The 17,534-nt window shown below is 39.6% G+C and overlaps 1 protein-coding gene across 10 annotated transcripts in view; it reads right to left on the reverse strand.

Moving 5' to 3' along the window:
- Nucleotides 1–17,270, reverse strand: part of ORC4 (origin recognition complex subunit 4) — a 145,648-nt gene extending 128,378 nt beyond the window's left edge. For 4 of the 10 annotated variants that reach the window (XM_037850566.1, XM_037850567.1, XM_037850564.1 and 1 more), the window contains exon 1: nt 16,169–16,314. The gene's annotated coding sequence lies outside the window, so the exon portion shown is untranslated. Of the gene's footprint in view, nt 1–16,168; nt 16,326–17,145 lie in introns of those variants that run through there. The other 6 variants (XR_005218974.1, XM_037850563.1, XM_037850571.1 and 3 more) reach the window with 6 other exon arrangements.
- Nucleotides 17,271–17,534: the final 264 nt, after the last annotated feature.

Genomic DNA, 17,534 nt, shown 5'->3' on the forward strand with positions numbered 1-17,534 from the left:
TCTAGTTCGTAATTCTCTATGGTTGACATTTTTCAAAGAAGGGTAAGAATAGACAAAAGTTTAGAAATGTGCTTGTCTGCAGTTAGGTAAACATATGTTCCTAATCGGATAAAAAGTCAAATCCACATAAAACAAAAAGCATTTGAGGAGAAATTGGTGGGTGGTTTCCATGTTTGTTTGTTTGTTTTTTTAGATGAAGTTGAGGGAAGAAAAATATATTTAAGCTGCTTTTTAGTCAGCTACAATTAGTTTTCACAGATATCACTTTCCATTTGGAACATCTGTAAGAAAGAAAAGATTAAAACAGCTAAAAACAAGAGTGAGGGACGGAGAAAAAAGGACAAAATAGATACAGATTCCCAAATTACCTATAAGAAAACACAATGGTACTCCTAAAGGGATCAAGTTGAAAATGTTGTCTATGTAATTATGTGGATTCTGTTTATCAAGCTGGGTCACAGCCTCTGGTGAGATGATTCTTTGAGCTCTCCAAACCAGAAGAGTAACTCCAAATAAAGTAACTGCTTTATGTAATTTCCAGAAAAACCCGAATAAAGAATAAACAGGTAGCTGGGATAATTTTATAAAATATGTATTCTCTTCATTTGTTCCCACTGAGTAGGAACACAATATTCTTAAAAACATATTCAGACCAAATGAACCTAAAGATCAATAATCTTTAGCATGATGACATGGTATTATCATCTTCATTGATATTAAAATACTGAAAAATACTTAAATAAAGTCCAAATACTCAAAGTTGATCAAGTAATTTTTTTAGAAAGACTTAAAATTCCCCAGAAATGTCATCGTTTCTCACTGCGATGGTTGGGTTCATGTGTCAACTTGGCCAGGTGATGGTGCCCAGTTGTCTGGTCAAGCAAACAACAGCCTAACCATTACTGCAAGAACATTTCCTGGCTGGTTAATAAACCAGAAGGCTGGTTTCTTAAATCATCAGTCAATCGATTCCATCTGTGACTGATTATATCTACAATCAACAAAGGGAGTATCTTCGACAATGAGAGAGTACAAGCAGTTGGATTTAATCCATTCAAGTTTATGACTTTTGAGGGAAAAGAGAGAACTCGCACTTCTTCAGCTAGCCATCCTCTTCTGGGGTGTTCACCAAAGACCTTCATGGGAGTTGCCAGCTTGTGACCTACCCTACAGAATTTTGACTCGTGCATCCTGTCCTACAGAATTTAGACTTGTGCATCTCCACAGTTATGTGAGACACTTTTGTAAATCTCATATTTACAGATATCTCCTGTTAGTTCTGTTTCCATAGAGAACCCTGATTAATATACTCACCCCTCTGAGTTTTCACCATTTTTCCCTAACACTTTGCCTGCAGCTATTTATACATATACAAACACATACATATACAACTAAATGTACATATACATATGTATACATGTACATATACATAAATATATATATTTTAAAATACAAATTACTTTGTAAAGTGCCCAATATTATCCCAACATTACGTAATATGGTCATGGAGTTTTCAAGAACAGAGTGGCTCAACAGTGATAAATGACTAAACACCCCCAGTGGGATAACCATAGGGTTAATAATATGATTATAATGTCTTTCTTGCCCTAAAAATTTGAGTTACTACAGTTTTTTAATAATTATTAAACATGACTTGTGATAAGAAGTATCAATTTTGAATTAGTGTTAAAGAATGAATAAAAAGAAATAATATTAAGAATTCCTTAAAGCACATTTAAAAATAAAACACATTAATTTCTGAGTAACAATAATGAAAACGCAAAATAAAAATTTGCAACCAATCTAGGAATGCTTTATGCTTTTGAAATGCATTATATAATCCCAGTGGCACTTATTTTTAACTACATTTAAATATTATTGCTCTAGTTTGCTAATGCTGCTGGGATGCAAAGCACCAGAAATGGATTGGCTTTTATAAAAGGGGGTTTATTTGGTTACAAAGTTACAGTCTTAAGGCCAGCAAATGTCCAAGGTAACACATCAGCAATCAGGTACCTTCACTGGAGGATGGCCAATGGTGTCCGGAAAAACTCTGTTAACTGGGAAGGCTCGTAGCTGGCATCTGCTCCAAACTTTTGGTTTCAAATGGCTTTCTCCCAGGACGTTCCTCTCTAGGCTGCAGTGCCTCAAAAATGTCACTCTTAGTTGCACTTGGGGTATTTGTCCTCTCTCAGCTTCTCCGGAGCAAGTCTGCTTTCAATGGCCGTCTTCAAACTGTCTCTCATCTGCAGCTCCTGTGCTTTCTTCAAAGTGTCCCTCTTGGCTGTAGCTCCTCTTCAAAACATCACTCCCAGCTGCACTGAGTTCCCTCTGTCTGTCAGCTCATGTATGTGGCTCCAGAGACTCAATGTAGACCCACCCTGAATGGGTGGAGCAAAACCTCCATGGAAATTATCCAATCAGAGTCATCACCCACAGCTGGGTGGGGCACATTCCAAAGAAACACTCAAAGAATTACAATCTAATCAACACTGATAACTTCTGCCCACATAAGATTACATCAAAGATAACGGCATTTGGGTGACACAATATATTCAAACTGGCACAATTATCCTGGCCAAAAGTAGTCTATATTCTCTAAGTTCATGGAATCTGACCAGAAACATATCAAATAGGGAAAGAATTAAACTTGTGAATCAAAGCTAATGCATTTAATTTTATGGATATTTAGTACAAAGGCAACAAGGACTGAATAAAGGGAAACATAATTTTTTGGAGGGATGGGGTATTATATATGGGACCCAAGATTTCATCCCAGACATACAGCAGATATCCGGTCAAGTACAGATTCAAGATTGTCTTCAAAGACAAACCAAGGTAATATAAAACTTACACCGAGTATAGCAAGGTGGATCTTACGTAGACTATAGGCTCTGAAGTCAGAGGGTAAAAATGTAGTCAAATTTTCCTTTAAAAGTCATAAACTGCCATAAAAATACAGTACTGTACTTTCTTACAATAGCAATTACTTTAGGACAAATGTTCATTTGAGGGGAATAATGGATAGATAACTCCCTGCTATTTAAACTTTTTTCTTTGCCATGCTCACACAGTTGAATTTAAGAAAATTAAATGCAAATGTGATGTGCTACAACTACAATGAATGAATTAGTATATGCTTATTATTTTTGGAAAAAGTTAATTGAAAATAGCACTGCCATAGAGCAAAATCAATTGAAAATTTCTGGAAATTAAGTCATGTGAACACAAAAATCTTAGAATTTTCCCTACAAGATCTAAAAGCACTATGTTGTTTCTAAGGAAACTATTCAGGTTATGCCATAAGCATAAAGACACCAATTCCTAAAATCTGGGTACTAGGGTCAATGAAATGATGTCTAGAATTATGTATTAATAATAAATATAAGCACCCCGCCACTCAAATTGCAAAGCTTAGGTAACCTACCCAGAATAAATGACAATTTGAGTTTAAAAACTGTTTAAAATTTCTGGATATCGAGCAAATACCATAAAACAGGTTGGATTAAAAACAGGAATTTATTGGCTCAAAGATTCAGAGGTTAGAATGTTTCTTTCCAACTGGGGTTGGTATCTTCATCTAGCTGGCATTCTTTGTGGTTCCTTGGCTCCTCTGTCACATGTCAATGCACATGGCAGGGTCATCTCCTTTCTCTTTTGGATTACCTTCACTTTCAGCTACAGGCTGCTCCCCATGGCTTCTTTCTCCCTCTGGCTTTCACTATGCTTATAAAAAGATCCCGTAATTGGATTAAAGTCTGTTCCAGTTTCCTGAAGCTACCATTATACAAAATACCAGAAACAGATTTGCTTTTAAAAAGGAGATTTATGAGGTTACAAGGTTACAGTCCTAAGACCATAAAAGTGAACCGAACTAAGGCATCAACAAGAGGACAGGTTCACTGAGGAAAAGCTGACAGCATATAAACACCTGTTAGCTGAGAAGGCATGCATGTGGCTGGTGTCTGCTGGTCCTTTGCTCCTGGGTTCTGGTTTCAAAATAGCTTTCTCCAAAATGTCTCTGAGATTCTGGTGTTCTTAGCTTCTCTCTTTCAGCCTCTATGCATCCTTGCTTGTTTTACCAGGGCATTTCTCTCTGAGCATCTGGAGGTCCTCTCTTAGCTTCTCTGGGGCAAACTCAGGGCTTCATTTCTTAGCTTAGCATCTTCAAACATCCTTCTATCTGTATCTCCCAGCACCTCCACGCATCTGGGTCTGTGTCAGTTCTTAACTTCTCCTGGGGCAAACTCTGGATTACATACCTTAGCTGCTCTCCAAAAGTCTCTCTTGGCTTCTCTGAGCTCCTTTAGTCCATGAGGCTCTCTTAAAGGACTCCAGTGATCTAATAAAGACCCACCTGGAATGGGCAGGGTCACATCTCCACGGAAATAATTTAATCAAAGGTCTCAGCCATAGCTGGGTGAGTCACATCTCTATGGAAACACTCAATGAAAAGGTTCCACTCAAACAAGATTAGATGAAAAGATCACAGCTCTTCTGGGGTCCATAACAGTTTCAAACCAGCACAAAGTCCAATCTGATTCAGCTGGACCACACCTTAAATGAAGTAACATGCTGAAGAGATGTTATATACAGTGAGTCTACAACCACCAGATTGCAGAACAAGAACAAAAACCTATCCAGACTGGAATACAAAGTCAATCCATCACTATCTGCTCTCTACATCTCATAAAGACATGTTCTTCCTACAAGCAAAATACATGTGTTGCATCATAACATCCCAAAAGCCTTAAGCCACTTCTCAAAATAAAAAAATGTGCTACCTCCTAGAGCAAAATTCCTGTCTACTGGACCTGCAAAATCAAGAAAACAAGTTATTTGTTTCCAATGTATAGTGGAGGGATACGCATAAGATAGATGTTCCCACTGTAAAAAGGAAAAATTGAAAAAGAGGAAAATAGGAGTCACAGGTCCAAAAAATTCTAGAAACCCAATAGGGCAAACTCCATTAGATAACAAGGTTTGAGAGTCATCTACGGATCGATGTTTTGTCCTCCAAACCTGAATACACCAGTGTCCCAATCCTTTCCAAGCAGTTGCTCAGTGGCCATGCTTTACCCAAACACAGTAGTGAAGGACCCAATCTATTTGAGCATCAGCAAGGTAACCAGGCTCTCAGTGAACTCCAGGGCAGAAACCCCACCACCTCTGAGCAATGGGGTTGCATCACTTTTCCTGAACAATGAGTGCAAGGCCTGCCTCCTACAAGCACTGGGGCAGAAGCCTTGTCCATTCCAAGGGCAAGAGATAACCCATCCTTTCCGCACCCATGAGTGGGCCCACTCTTCAACTGCAGTAAATCTTTACAGTCCAAACCTTTGTGACCGAGGTTTCTTTTATTGTTTTGTTTTGAAAGACATTTAGCTTCCTCTCCCATGTTGCTTAGACACTGCTTAACATGCCCAAGGCCACACGGTGAGTAAATGTTGGGACCAGAATGCAAACTCATGGCTGCTGGGGTATACGCAGGTAATATGTGAGCAGGCAGCACTATTTCCTAGCACCATTTCTTCGAGTGAATATTCTTTCCCAACTGAGTGGTCTTTGCCCCTTTGTCAAAAATCACTTGCTATAAAATGAGGGTTCACTTCTGAGCTCTCAAGTTGACTCCACTGGTCTGTATGTCTATTTCCGTGCCAGTACAATGCTGTTTTGATTGCTGTGGCTTTGTAATAAGTTATAAGATCAGGATGTGTAGGTCCTCCAACTTCATTCTTTTTTTCAAGGTGGCTCTGGCTATTCGGAGCCCCTTACCCTATCATTTAAATTTGATGATCACCTTCTCCAAATCTTCAAAGAACATTGCTGGAATTTTGACTGTTATTGCATTGAATCAATAAATTGCATTGGGTAGGACTGTCATTTTAACCACATTTAGTCTTCCAATCTGTTAACACAGAAGGCATTTCCATTTATTTAGGTCTTTTATTTCTTTTTTAGCAATGTTTTGTAGTTTTCTGTGTGTAAGCCCTTTATATCCTTGGTTAGATTTATTCCTAGATTTTTTTTCCTTGATTTCTTCTTCTGATTGCTCCTTACCTGTGTATGGAAACACTACTGGCTTCTGGGTGTTGCCCTTGTACCTCCCATTTTGCTAAATTCATTTATTAGCTCTAGGAGCTTTCTGCAGATTTTTCAAGATTTTCGGTATAAAGGATCACGTCAGCTGAAAATAGGGAAAGTTTTACTTCTTCTTTTCCAATGTGGATGGCTTTTCTTTTTTTCTCCCTAATTGCTCTGTTAAGAACTTAACAGCAAAACATTAAAGCCCTCGACTTGAGGCTCGCTTTTGTGAAATTTAGGATTGTAAATAGGAGGCTGAGCCTTCCTATAATTATGCCTAAGAGACACCTCCAGGGAACCTCTTTTGTTGCTCAGATGTGGCCCTTCTCTCTCTAAACTCAACTCAGCAAATAAATTCATTAACCTCTCCCCAATGAGGGACATGACTGCCAATGGAATGAATCTGCTTGGCAATGTGGGACATGACTTCCAGGAGGGAGCCTGGCCCTGGCAGCAAGGGATTGAAAATGCCTACTTGACCAGAAGGGGCAAAAAGAAAGGTAAGCTGAGGTCACAGTGGCTGAGAGATCCCACACAGAGTCAAGAGTCCTGGAGGTTTATCTTATACAAGCTCCAGGTAGACATCCCAAATGGCCACAGTACGCCATGCCCTCACCAAAAGTAGTTTCCAAATACCGAGGCCCATACCTGAGATTCTGTAAAAGATATCACTAAGTTTTATCTTTCAGCAATTTAAAGCCACCAGTATTCCTATACCAGACAAGTCATAAAACCTAGAGGCAACAGCCTCTTTAAGATTCACAATTACATGCAATCCCCTTCCCCATACAGTCGACACCCCCTTTAATATGAACAATTTAGGGTGTTCACTGCCTAGACACCCCTGAAGATGGAGAAATAGATTGAGAGGAAGGGGTAGCAACAAACAAGATAAGATTTAACAAAGGTCTGTGAATGCTGATACTTTATATAATTATAAATATACATTTTTTGGATGCTGGAATGTTGGAAGGGCTGGAAGGAGGTAAATGAAATGGCAGAACTGTAGCTTACAGCATCCTTAGGGATTTGCTCTTTAGTGTTCATTGAATTGTGCTTTGAAGGTCTTCACCTTTCTGTACATACCTCATGTTGCATAATATAGGGAAGGGACTGAGACTGTGAAACCGTAACCCATAACAGTTTTTGAAATTACCCATATAACTGTTTGTCAAGCTGTACATTGAGAGTTGACACCTTTCTGTATTTATGTTATATTTTAGAATAATGGAAATGGCTGAAGTTGTGGAACTAGGACCCATGACATTCTTTGAAATTTGCTAACAACTTGTGAAATCGTACTTTGAAAGTTATCACTGTTATGTATATATGTTAAAGTTCACAACAAAAAAAAAGGATGATGGGTTTTGTCAAATGAGTTTTCTGCATCAATAGAAATGGCCGTGTAGTTTGTTTTCCTTCATTCTGTTAATGTGGTGTATTAAATCAACTGATTTTCTTATGCGGAACCACCCTTGTATACATGGGATAAACACTTGATCATGTTGTATAGTTATTTTAATATGCTGTTGAATTCAGTTTGCTAGTATTTGTTGATGATTTTTGCATGTAAGTTCGTAAGAGATATTGGGCTGTACTTTTCTTATGGTAACTTTATCTGGCTTTGGCATGAGGGTCACATTAGCATCATAGAATGAACAGGGAGTGTTCCCTACTCTTTAATATTCTGGAAGAGTATGAGTGGAGTTCGTGTTTTCTTTGAATATTTGGTAGAATTCCCATGTGAAGCCATCTGGTCCTGGGCATTCTTTGTTGGGAGGTTTTTGAAGACTGATTCAATTTCTTTACCAGTAATTGGTTTGTCAGATCTTCTACTTCTTCTTGAGTCAGTGTAGGCGTTTGTGTTTCTAAAGAATTTGTCCATTTCATTCTAAATTATTTAACTTACTGGTGTATAGTTGTTCATAGGTATCCTCTTATCGACACTTTAATATAAGCTAGGTTGGTAGTAATGTCCCCCCTTTTCATTTCTGATTTTGTTATTTGTATCCTCTTTCTTTTTTCCTTTGTCAGTTAGCCTCTAGTTCATTTATCTCCACACTAATCTTTCTTATTACTTGACATCTGCTCACTTGGGGTTCAGCTTGTTCTTCATTTTCCTAGCTCTTCCAGTTTTGATTTGACACTTTTTTTTCTTTCAATGCAATACATTTAGAAGGTATAATTAGTCCTTCAGCACTGTCTTCACTGCATCCCATTTGTTGTTATGCTTGTATTTTCATTTTCATTTCCCTCAAGGTATTTCCTAATTTTTCTTCTGATTTTCTCTTTAACTCATTGGTTGTTTAGAGTATTTTGTTTAGTTTCTACATCATTGATGAATTTTCGGTTTCTCACTGTTATTTATTTCTAGCTTCATATCGTTGTGGTAGGAGAATATGCATTGCATGATTTCTATAGTTTGTATGATTTCAGTATTTTGAATTTATTGAGACTTGTTTGTGACCTAAAACATGGTCTTAGCTTCTCTCCAAAATGTCCCTCTCAGCTGCTCTGAGCTCCTTGTTTGTGAGCTTTTACAGGACTCCAGTGATTAAATAAAGACTTATCCTGTATGGGTTGGGTCTGTATGTCCATGGAAATAATTTAATCAAATGTTTTGCACACAGTTGATTGAGTCACATCTCCATGGAAACACTCAATCAAAAGATTCCAACCTAATCAAAACTAATGTGTCTGACCCACAAGATTGCATTAAAGAATATGGCTTTTTTAGGGAAATAATATCTCCAAACTGGCAATGTACTGAGATCCATCCTTTCACTTGGTTTCAAGAGCACTGGCCAACAGACTTATCCCCTGGAGCAGTTTCTCATTGTCTGCTCTTTTGATATTTGAACCAGGTAATTCTTTGTTGGGCAGCGGCGTGGGGATGGGGGGGGGCTGCATGTGCATCATAGAATGCTCAGCAGCATCCATATCCTCTTTCACCACATGTCAGTAGTCCCCTGGCTGCCTCCCCACCCCCAATCAAACATGCTTCTAGACATTGCCAAAAGTCCCCTGGAGGCAAAAAATTAACCCCAGTTGAGAAGCACTAACCTAGATGCAGGAAACTAGAAAATCCTTATTATGGGAATTTTATCCAAGAGAAAAGGTTTCCAAATACCTAAGGATGCTAGCATCATTCCAAAAGGGCCCAGCCAAAGCTCTCTACAGTGAGAACCATCAATAGCTAAGAAGCCCTAGCTATGTTTATAAAGCTACAAAGAGCTTTATAGTGTGAACTTAAATGTGAACCCACAATCAAGGATCACAAGATAGCTGAGGAAAGCTTCTAACATGAAAGAAGCCAAAGCATACACAAAGAAAAAAAATGTTATAAAAATGGGGTAAGCAGGCAGAAAAAACTTCAAAAACATTTCAAAATCAACTCCCTCCTCAATATAATTAAACCATTCACCCACCCAAAGAAACAATGACAGGATGCCACAAGGAAACAAAAACATCCCAGAACACAAAAGGGTTTTTGGAAATTAAAAATGATAAAAGACACAAAAAGCCTGAAAAGTCTGAAAAATGAAATTAAACACTTTCTGAGAAAGTAGAAGCAAAATAGAAAGAAAAAAAAGGGGTAATGGGGCAAATGAAATAAGGTCCAGGAAGTAAAACAACCAATTATGAGTTCCAGAACCAAATGCACAGAGGCAAGAAAATTAAAGAAAAACCTTTCAGAAATTTTCCCTCAGCTGAAGGATACAAGTTGCCAGACAGAAAGGATGCACAAAATACAAGCAATATAGATGACTATTCTGGAGGCTTAAAGTTATGTACTAGGGAAGAACATTTTTCTAACTAATCTACTCCATTCTTACAGGTGTGAACCCATGGTATATAGGACCTTTTGATGAGGTTACTTCAGCTAAGGTGCGGCCCAACTGACTCAGGCTGGGTCTTAATCCTATTACTGGAAGCCTTATAAAGAGGTCACAGAGAGAGAAGGCATGGGGACTAGCCAGAAGCTGGACGTCAATGGAACCCAGGAAAGGAAAGAGAAGATGCCACCTTGTGCACAGCTATGCAACAGAAAAGCCATAGATAACTGGCAGCCAGCATCATTTGACCACAGTTTTCAATGAGAAAGCATAGTCTTGCTGATGTCTCAATTTTAGACAGTTTCTAAAACCATGAGCCAATACATTCTCATTGTTTAAGGCATTCCATTGTTTGGCATCTGTTTTAGCAGCTAACACATTAAAACAGATTATGGTAACAGAAAACAGGCTGCTACTATGTACAATAAGTAAAAGTATGGAAACAGCATTCAAATTGGATAATGGGTAGAGGCTGGAAGAACTGTGAGGTGCTTGATAAAAAAATCCTAGATTGCTATGAAGAGACTGTTGGTTGAAATATGGGTGGTAAAGGTATTTCCAATGAGGCCTTAGAAGGAATTGATGAATGTGTTATCGGAAACTGGAGGAAAAGGTGATCCTAGTTATAAAGTAGTAGAGAACTTAGCAAAACTGTGCTCTGATGTCAGATTGAAAGTGTAACTTGTAAGAAATGAATTTGGATATTTCGATGAGATTTCCAAGCTAAGTGTGGAAGGTGAAGCCTGGCTTCTCCTTGCAGGTTACAGTAAAATGAGACAACGGATAAGCTGAAAAAGAAACTTTTAAGCAAAGGAATCAGAAATTGATGATTTTGGAAATTCTCAGCCTATGCAGGTGGCATGCTCTCAGACTAGGGTTAGAAGCGGTTCTATCAAGGACCTCCCTGAGATTTTGGGGAGTGACTCCCTAGAGAACATGTGAGAGTTTAACTGAACAATACTTTGCCACCCCAGAACCCATGAATCTTGAAGATGATTGTATAAAAATGTAGCTTATGAGGGGTGACAATGTGATTGGGAAAGCCATATGGACCACACTCCCCTTTGTCCAGTGTATGGATGGATGAGTAGAAAAATGGGGGCAAAAAAAAAAAAAGAAAGAAAGAAAGAAAGAAAAGGCACCCAGTATTCTTTTTTACTTTAATTGTTCTTTTTCACTTTAATTTTTATTATTATTTTAGTGTGTTTGGTAACGAAAATGTTCAAAAATTAATTTTGGTGATAAATGCACAACTATATAATAGTACTGTGGACGACTGAATGTATGCTTTGTATGACTGCATGGTGTGAATATATCTCAATAAAAATGAATTAAACAAACAAACAAAAATACTTTGCTAAAGAAAGTGTGGACGAATATGCAAGTAGAAGTCAGGATTGGAAATGCAGTTATGCAGGAAGAACCTGTGCCAAGTTCTACTGTTTGATGGTTTGAACCCTGTGCAGCTTTGGATATATTATGTCCCCCTGAAAAGCTAAATTCTTTAATGCAATCTTGTGGGGGCAGATTTATTAATCTTTCTGATTAGGGTGTGACCTCTTGATTAAATGTTTCCATGGAGATTTGGCCCTACCCATTCAGGGTGGGTCTTGATTGGTTTACTAGAGTCCTTTAAAAAGAGCCACACAGGCCCAGACACTTGCTGATATTGACACTTGGAGACCTTTGGAGATGCAGAAAGAAGGATGCTTAGAGATGCTAAGCTAAGAGAGGAAGCCCAGAGTTTGCCCCACGGTATGCTAAGACAGGACTCCAGGCACTTACAGGGAAACGTCCTGGGAGAAAAAACCAAGAATGCACAGGAGCTGAGATAGAAGCTGGAACACAACCCGGGATAAGCAGACGCCAGCCAAGTGCCTTCCCAGCTAAGAGAGCTTTTCTGGACATTTGGACACTTTCATGGCCTTAGAACCGTAAATTTGTAACTTAATAAATCCCCTTTATAAAAGCCAATCCATTTCTGGTGTTTTGCATAACGGCAGCATTAGCAAAATGGAACAAACCTGCTAGAACTGCATGCCAAGCCAAAGGATTTTGCAAAATCTGAATAAGCAGAACCCCTGCCAGCCTGGACTGGAAGGTACAAAATCAAAGAAGAATGACTAGAAGCAGAACCATGGAAGCAAAGGTATGTACCAAAAAGATCTCCTCAAGATGAGCATAGGCCAACCCATGTTTGTGCAAAGTGTAGGTCCACCTTGGCACTTGGAAGGGTCAGGCCATCTACCCTAGTGCTTGAAGGGGGCAGGCCTTGCTCCCTGTGGTTCAGGGAGAGTGCCACCACTCCAATGCTAAGAGATGGTGGGGCCTGTGCCCCAGAGTGCTTGTGGAGAGCCTGGCTGCCATCCTAATGTTCAGAGAGGGAGAGGCTTATACTCCTGTATCTGGGGAGAGAGTATGACTTCAGGGCAAGCACTTGAAAATGGTGGGGCTATCACTCTGGCAGGCCTAGAGGATATAACATTGATCCACAAAAGACTCTCAGACCTTGAAATCTAATAGTGTTTGCCCTGAGAGGTTTCAAAATTGTTTGGGACTTGTGACCTCCCTGTTTTCCTTACAATTTCTCCTTTCTGGAATGGGAATGTTTATCCTATGTCTGTCCCATCATTGTATATTGGAAGAGGATAATTTGTTTTCTAGGTTTCAGATGTCCATCAGACGGGAATTTTGCCCTAGGACAGATCACACCCTAACTGGTTTTGATGAGACTCTGTACTTAGCATTGTTCTAAAATGGCTTCAGGGTTTTGGAACGTTGAAATGGAATAAGAGTATTTTGCATGTGGGAAGAACTAGTATTTTGGGGGGTTCAGAGGGCAGACTATAGTGGCCTGGAGTCATGTACCCCAGAAAAACTCAATCCATTTCTGCGGATATGATCTCCTTCTAAATAGGATCTCTTGATGAGGTTATTTTCACAAAAGAAAAGACCTCATGGGAAAAAGCCAGAGGAAACAGTACCTTAAAAAATTCAGAAACTGGAATTATCTGTCAGAGATGATAAATTCAGTTCAAACACCATGCCAATAAAATAAAAATTTTAATTTTCAGCAAGTAACTAGAAACAGTAAGAATGGGCATAGCTGATATTTAAAGACATTAACCTACAGATTCTAGAATCCCAACAAAACTAATGAAGAGAATAAAGAATTACGCACAAAAACATCATGGTGAGATAGAAAACTTTAGACAAAGGGAATATTTTAAAAGACAGATTTCCTTTTAAGCAGCAAGAGTTAGACTGATGGGCAACTTCTCAGTAACAATAATGGAATCCCCAAAACAATGGAATGTTATTTCCAAGGTGCTGAAAAATATATAGTCACAAACCTACAAGTTAATATCCTGAGAACATTCTTTAAGATTGAAGGTGAAATAAAGATACTATTAGGGAAGCAAAGATTATGAGAACTGATCACCAGCGTGCCTTCATTACTGAACTTCTAAGTGGTGTACTCAAGCAAAAGGAAAGAGATTACAAAAGAAAAGTCAGAGATGCAGGAAGAAATGAAAAAACAAAGAAAGCGGTAAATATATAGGAATAGCTAACTCAATATTGATGGTAAAGAACATTGTCCAAAAGAAGTATAACGCCACCCAAATAACGTGATTTTAAATTTTCAAGTACTTATCTTAAAAAAAGCAAAATGAAGTGCAATCACTTTATTGTAATTTCAACATGTAATCAGAAAAAAAAAAAAAAAAAAAACTGAGGTAATTTTACATTGTTTTCATAATATGTCCTAGAAGCCTGGTGTATATTTGACATTCACAGCATATTACAAGTCAGATACTAAATTTTCATCAGAAATATTTGATTTATATGTTCATAAAATTTGCAGTTGAGAAAGTAATTCATGCACCCAAGTTTTCCAAACATATTTAAAAGTTTTCCAATAACTGAATCAAGCATCAGTTTTCAAATTTAAATTAACATTAAATAAAATTAAAACTTCAATTCCTTAGTCACACTAGCCATATTTGAAGTGCAATAGCCAGTGGCTGTATTACTGGATGGCACAAGCATATAACATGTTTTCTGGAGTTAAAATTATATATAAAATTCAAATAAACAACGATAATAGCATATAAGTCTGTAGAGAATTAAATGGAGATAAAATTATTATCCAGAAAGAGAGTAATACTCCAAGAATACAGAAGATATTTGCCACACATCTTCAAGTAAAACATAGACAACACAAGAGAAAAACTGTGGAAAAGACTTTAAAAAGCAATTCAAAAAAGAGGAAATCCAAATGCCCAGTAAACTTTTGAAAAGGTGCTCATGCGCATTAGTAACCTGGGGAGTCAAAGGAAAACAGTAAGATAATGCTACATTAATCATGTTGACAAAAACATCAGTCATGTTGGTGAGAACACAGACATAAAGGGAACTCTTACATACTCCTGCTGGGATTACAAATTGGTACATCCTCTTTGGAAAAGTTTCGCATAATCAAATGAAGTTGAAGATAAACATATTTATCTTACAAAAACGCATGCCTATGTGTACAAGAGTACATGTATAACGATATTCAGAGCAATCCTATTTGTAATTGCCAAAAGGTGGACACAGTCAAATGTCCACCATCATTAGAACGGTTAAATTGTGATTTATTCATAGAAAACTACACAAGAAATACTATATATACTTGCTATATTTTATAGACATTACTATACAGAATAAAAATGTATGAATTACAGCTAAATATAATAGGGTTAAATCTCATCAACATGAGAAAAAAGTAATCCATAATGTGCAATTCCATTTACATACAGTTAAAAAAAAAAACAGAAAAATTAATCTTTATTTTTAGGAATGCTAATATAGGTGGTTTAAAAAAATAGAAAAGAAGTAAACAATAATATTTAAAAATCAGGAGAGGGTTACAGCTTTCACTTTATAATTATTCACATATTGCATATCTGTTTTATGCATGTTTCTGCATATTTCTTAGTATTTTACCATTAAAAAGATTTTAAAAATTGTATCTTACACACTTCAACTGCTGCGCTATAATTCTTTTTCCTGCCATAAACTACTTAGACCTTTGGTTTCAATGTATACAAAATTTCAAGACTCAAGAATCTAGTTTTTATTCTGCCTGACGTGATTACCGTCCACAAAGAAAGGAAGTCAAACCTGGAACATAGGTAGTAGCTTTAATTGACAGTGTATCCCAAAAGACCCACGACAGAATTAAATAGCAACACAATTAAATGAAGAAGCTTAGATTCTTAGTTTTAAAAGAAACCACACGTATGTGATAATCACTCAAAGTACCTTTACAAGAGAAAATACTTGAAAGATCTGAAATGTTTTTCCTTAAGATTGTATTAACTGAATGTGAAAAAGAAACAACGCTATTTTATCTCACTGAAGGCTTTATTAATGTATATTTAAGTAGTCTTTCTTGAATGTTTTGAATTCTGATTTTTTGATAGCAACACTCATTATTTCCAGCAAACATACATAGCATTTAATTGAGGTGAAATCAAAATCCGAGGCTAGTACCGAAAGAAACTTATGAAAAAAGTGCCCATTTAAAGATTCTCTGATGTACACCACAGGAAGGGAAAACTGTGATGATGACGCTTTTCGCGTTATCAACCGTTAAACGCATTATCTAAGAACCACACAAACCCCTATGCTTCTCTTGAAAACAGGCATAAGCACTGTGTTTCAGCACAGGTCAAGAATTCCCTACTTCTCCCTTTCAAACTGTACTAGAATTCCAAGGAGGACTGCGAAGTAAGGACTAAAGAGAGCAATACATCTAATGCCAGAAGCTGGTCACAGTTACACGCGGGGCATGTTTCCCTCCATGAACAGGTGCCCAGCTTTGACCTGAGGAAGCAGTCAACCAGAGCCACCTGCTGAGGCTCCATAGAGCCTATTTTTCTCTTACTCCCAGACCATCATATTCCTCACCAACCAACGGGTGTAGTAGCCACCCCGCCGCGAATCTAGTCTCCTTAGGACTCCCTGTGCTCTTCAGGGATTCGTCTGCAGCCTCGCGGAGAAGCCTCGAGACAGGACGAGCCTGTCTGTTTCACGGTCCTGGCCTGCGTGGCCTACACAAGCCTGCACCCTTCCCGCATTCCCAGTCTGCACAGCTTTCCATCCTCCCCCTTTCGATTTGTCTTGTGTCCGTGGAGCCTCTGGCTTTCGTTTTGAGGCTAGCCTACCCCAAGTTACCTCGAGAAAAAAGAGCCTTCTCTTACCAGGACACAGCGGGGCTCCAACAACCGTGAAAGCAGCTTCACAGGATAGCCTTACCGCGTACTCAAGTTCTGCCTCACCTGCTGCTGCCAACCCCACGCAACCACTGCCGGCGTGCCCAGCGCACGCACCGCCTCTCTCACCCCGCCTTCCCGCCTAAACACGTGACAGCTTTTTTTCCCTCTGTCCACGCCCACTTCCGTTCTTACACTTTCCCCTAAGAGGGAGGAGGGGGCGGGGGGAGTCAAAGAGTGGCAACTTCCTCCTCCTCCGCGTCCCCGCCCCTCTACCCCCTGCTACAATGTCTTCCGGGTCGCGAGCGCCTCGGCGCCTTCTGGGAAATAATCTCATTTCCTCCCCTCCCCCCTCCTCCTGCCCTCAACCAACCAGCCTTCCGTCAGGGAGGGACATGCGCAGTGAATGCCTCCTATCTCTTCTACCCGACCCCCCCTCCCCCCCAAGCAGAGAGACCCCAGCAGCAGCAGCAGCTGATGATGAAGAGAGAGGCAGTGGCAGAGGGGGGGCACCTTTTATTTCTATTTTTAAAGGGACAGGACACTAATTTTACCCCACTTCAACCTTGAATTAAGGGGGGTGGGGGGAAGGCGGCTGAGTTCCTTCCCCCACCCTCCAGCCCTGAGCTCTGAGAGGGGGATTGAGCCTGAGAGAGGAGGAGAAGGAGTTTCTTCTTCTTCGAAACCCCCGTCTACGACTCCTACCCCCTCACCCCTCCACTCGCCTCCCTCCCGAGCCCCCTCCACCCTCCTCCTCTTTGGCCGTGAGAGGAGGAGAGAGAGAGACCAAAAGCCTCTTAGCAACACAGACCCTTCTCTGCTGCTGCTGGTGCTGCTGCTGGTGCTGCTGCTACTGCTGCTGCTTGGCCCTGGCTGGAGACATCTCACTACACCCAGGAGCAGCCACTTCCCCAGCTTTCCTCCTCCTCCTTCGCCTCCTCCTCCTCCACTCCCCCCTTTATTACCCTTTGTGTCATCCTCCACAGCTCCAGGGAAGGCACTCAAAAGTGGGGGGCAGGAAAGGTAAGTGTGTCTGTGGGGCTTCGTTGCCTTCTTCTGGCTCTGACTTTCACTCCGGGGCAACAGTAGCACCAAACCACATACGCAGTGGAGCTTGGGGGTGAGGAAGGGGTGGTGCTGGGGTGGGGGGGGGAGGATGAAGGAGGGGTTGGAGTAGGGAGGGGTGTGTGAGGTGGTGTGCCTATCTTGTCAAGGGAGGAATGGCACTTTTATTTTTATTTGCTGTTGTCAAAAGTGGTTTCTTTCCTCTAGCTAACATCTGATTGTGTCTTGCTCCAGTGGGGGAGAATACAAAAACAACCCCCTCCTTCCTCCAATGAGGCGTCAGGGAAAG

Source organism: Choloepus didactylus, chromosome 9 (genome assembly GCF_015220235.1).
Source record: "Choloepus didactylus isolate mChoDid1 chromosome 9, mChoDid1.pri, whole genome shotgun sequence".
Taxonomy (NCBI): Eukaryota; Metazoa; Chordata; class Mammalia; order Pilosa; family Megalonychidae; genus Choloepus; species Choloepus didactylus.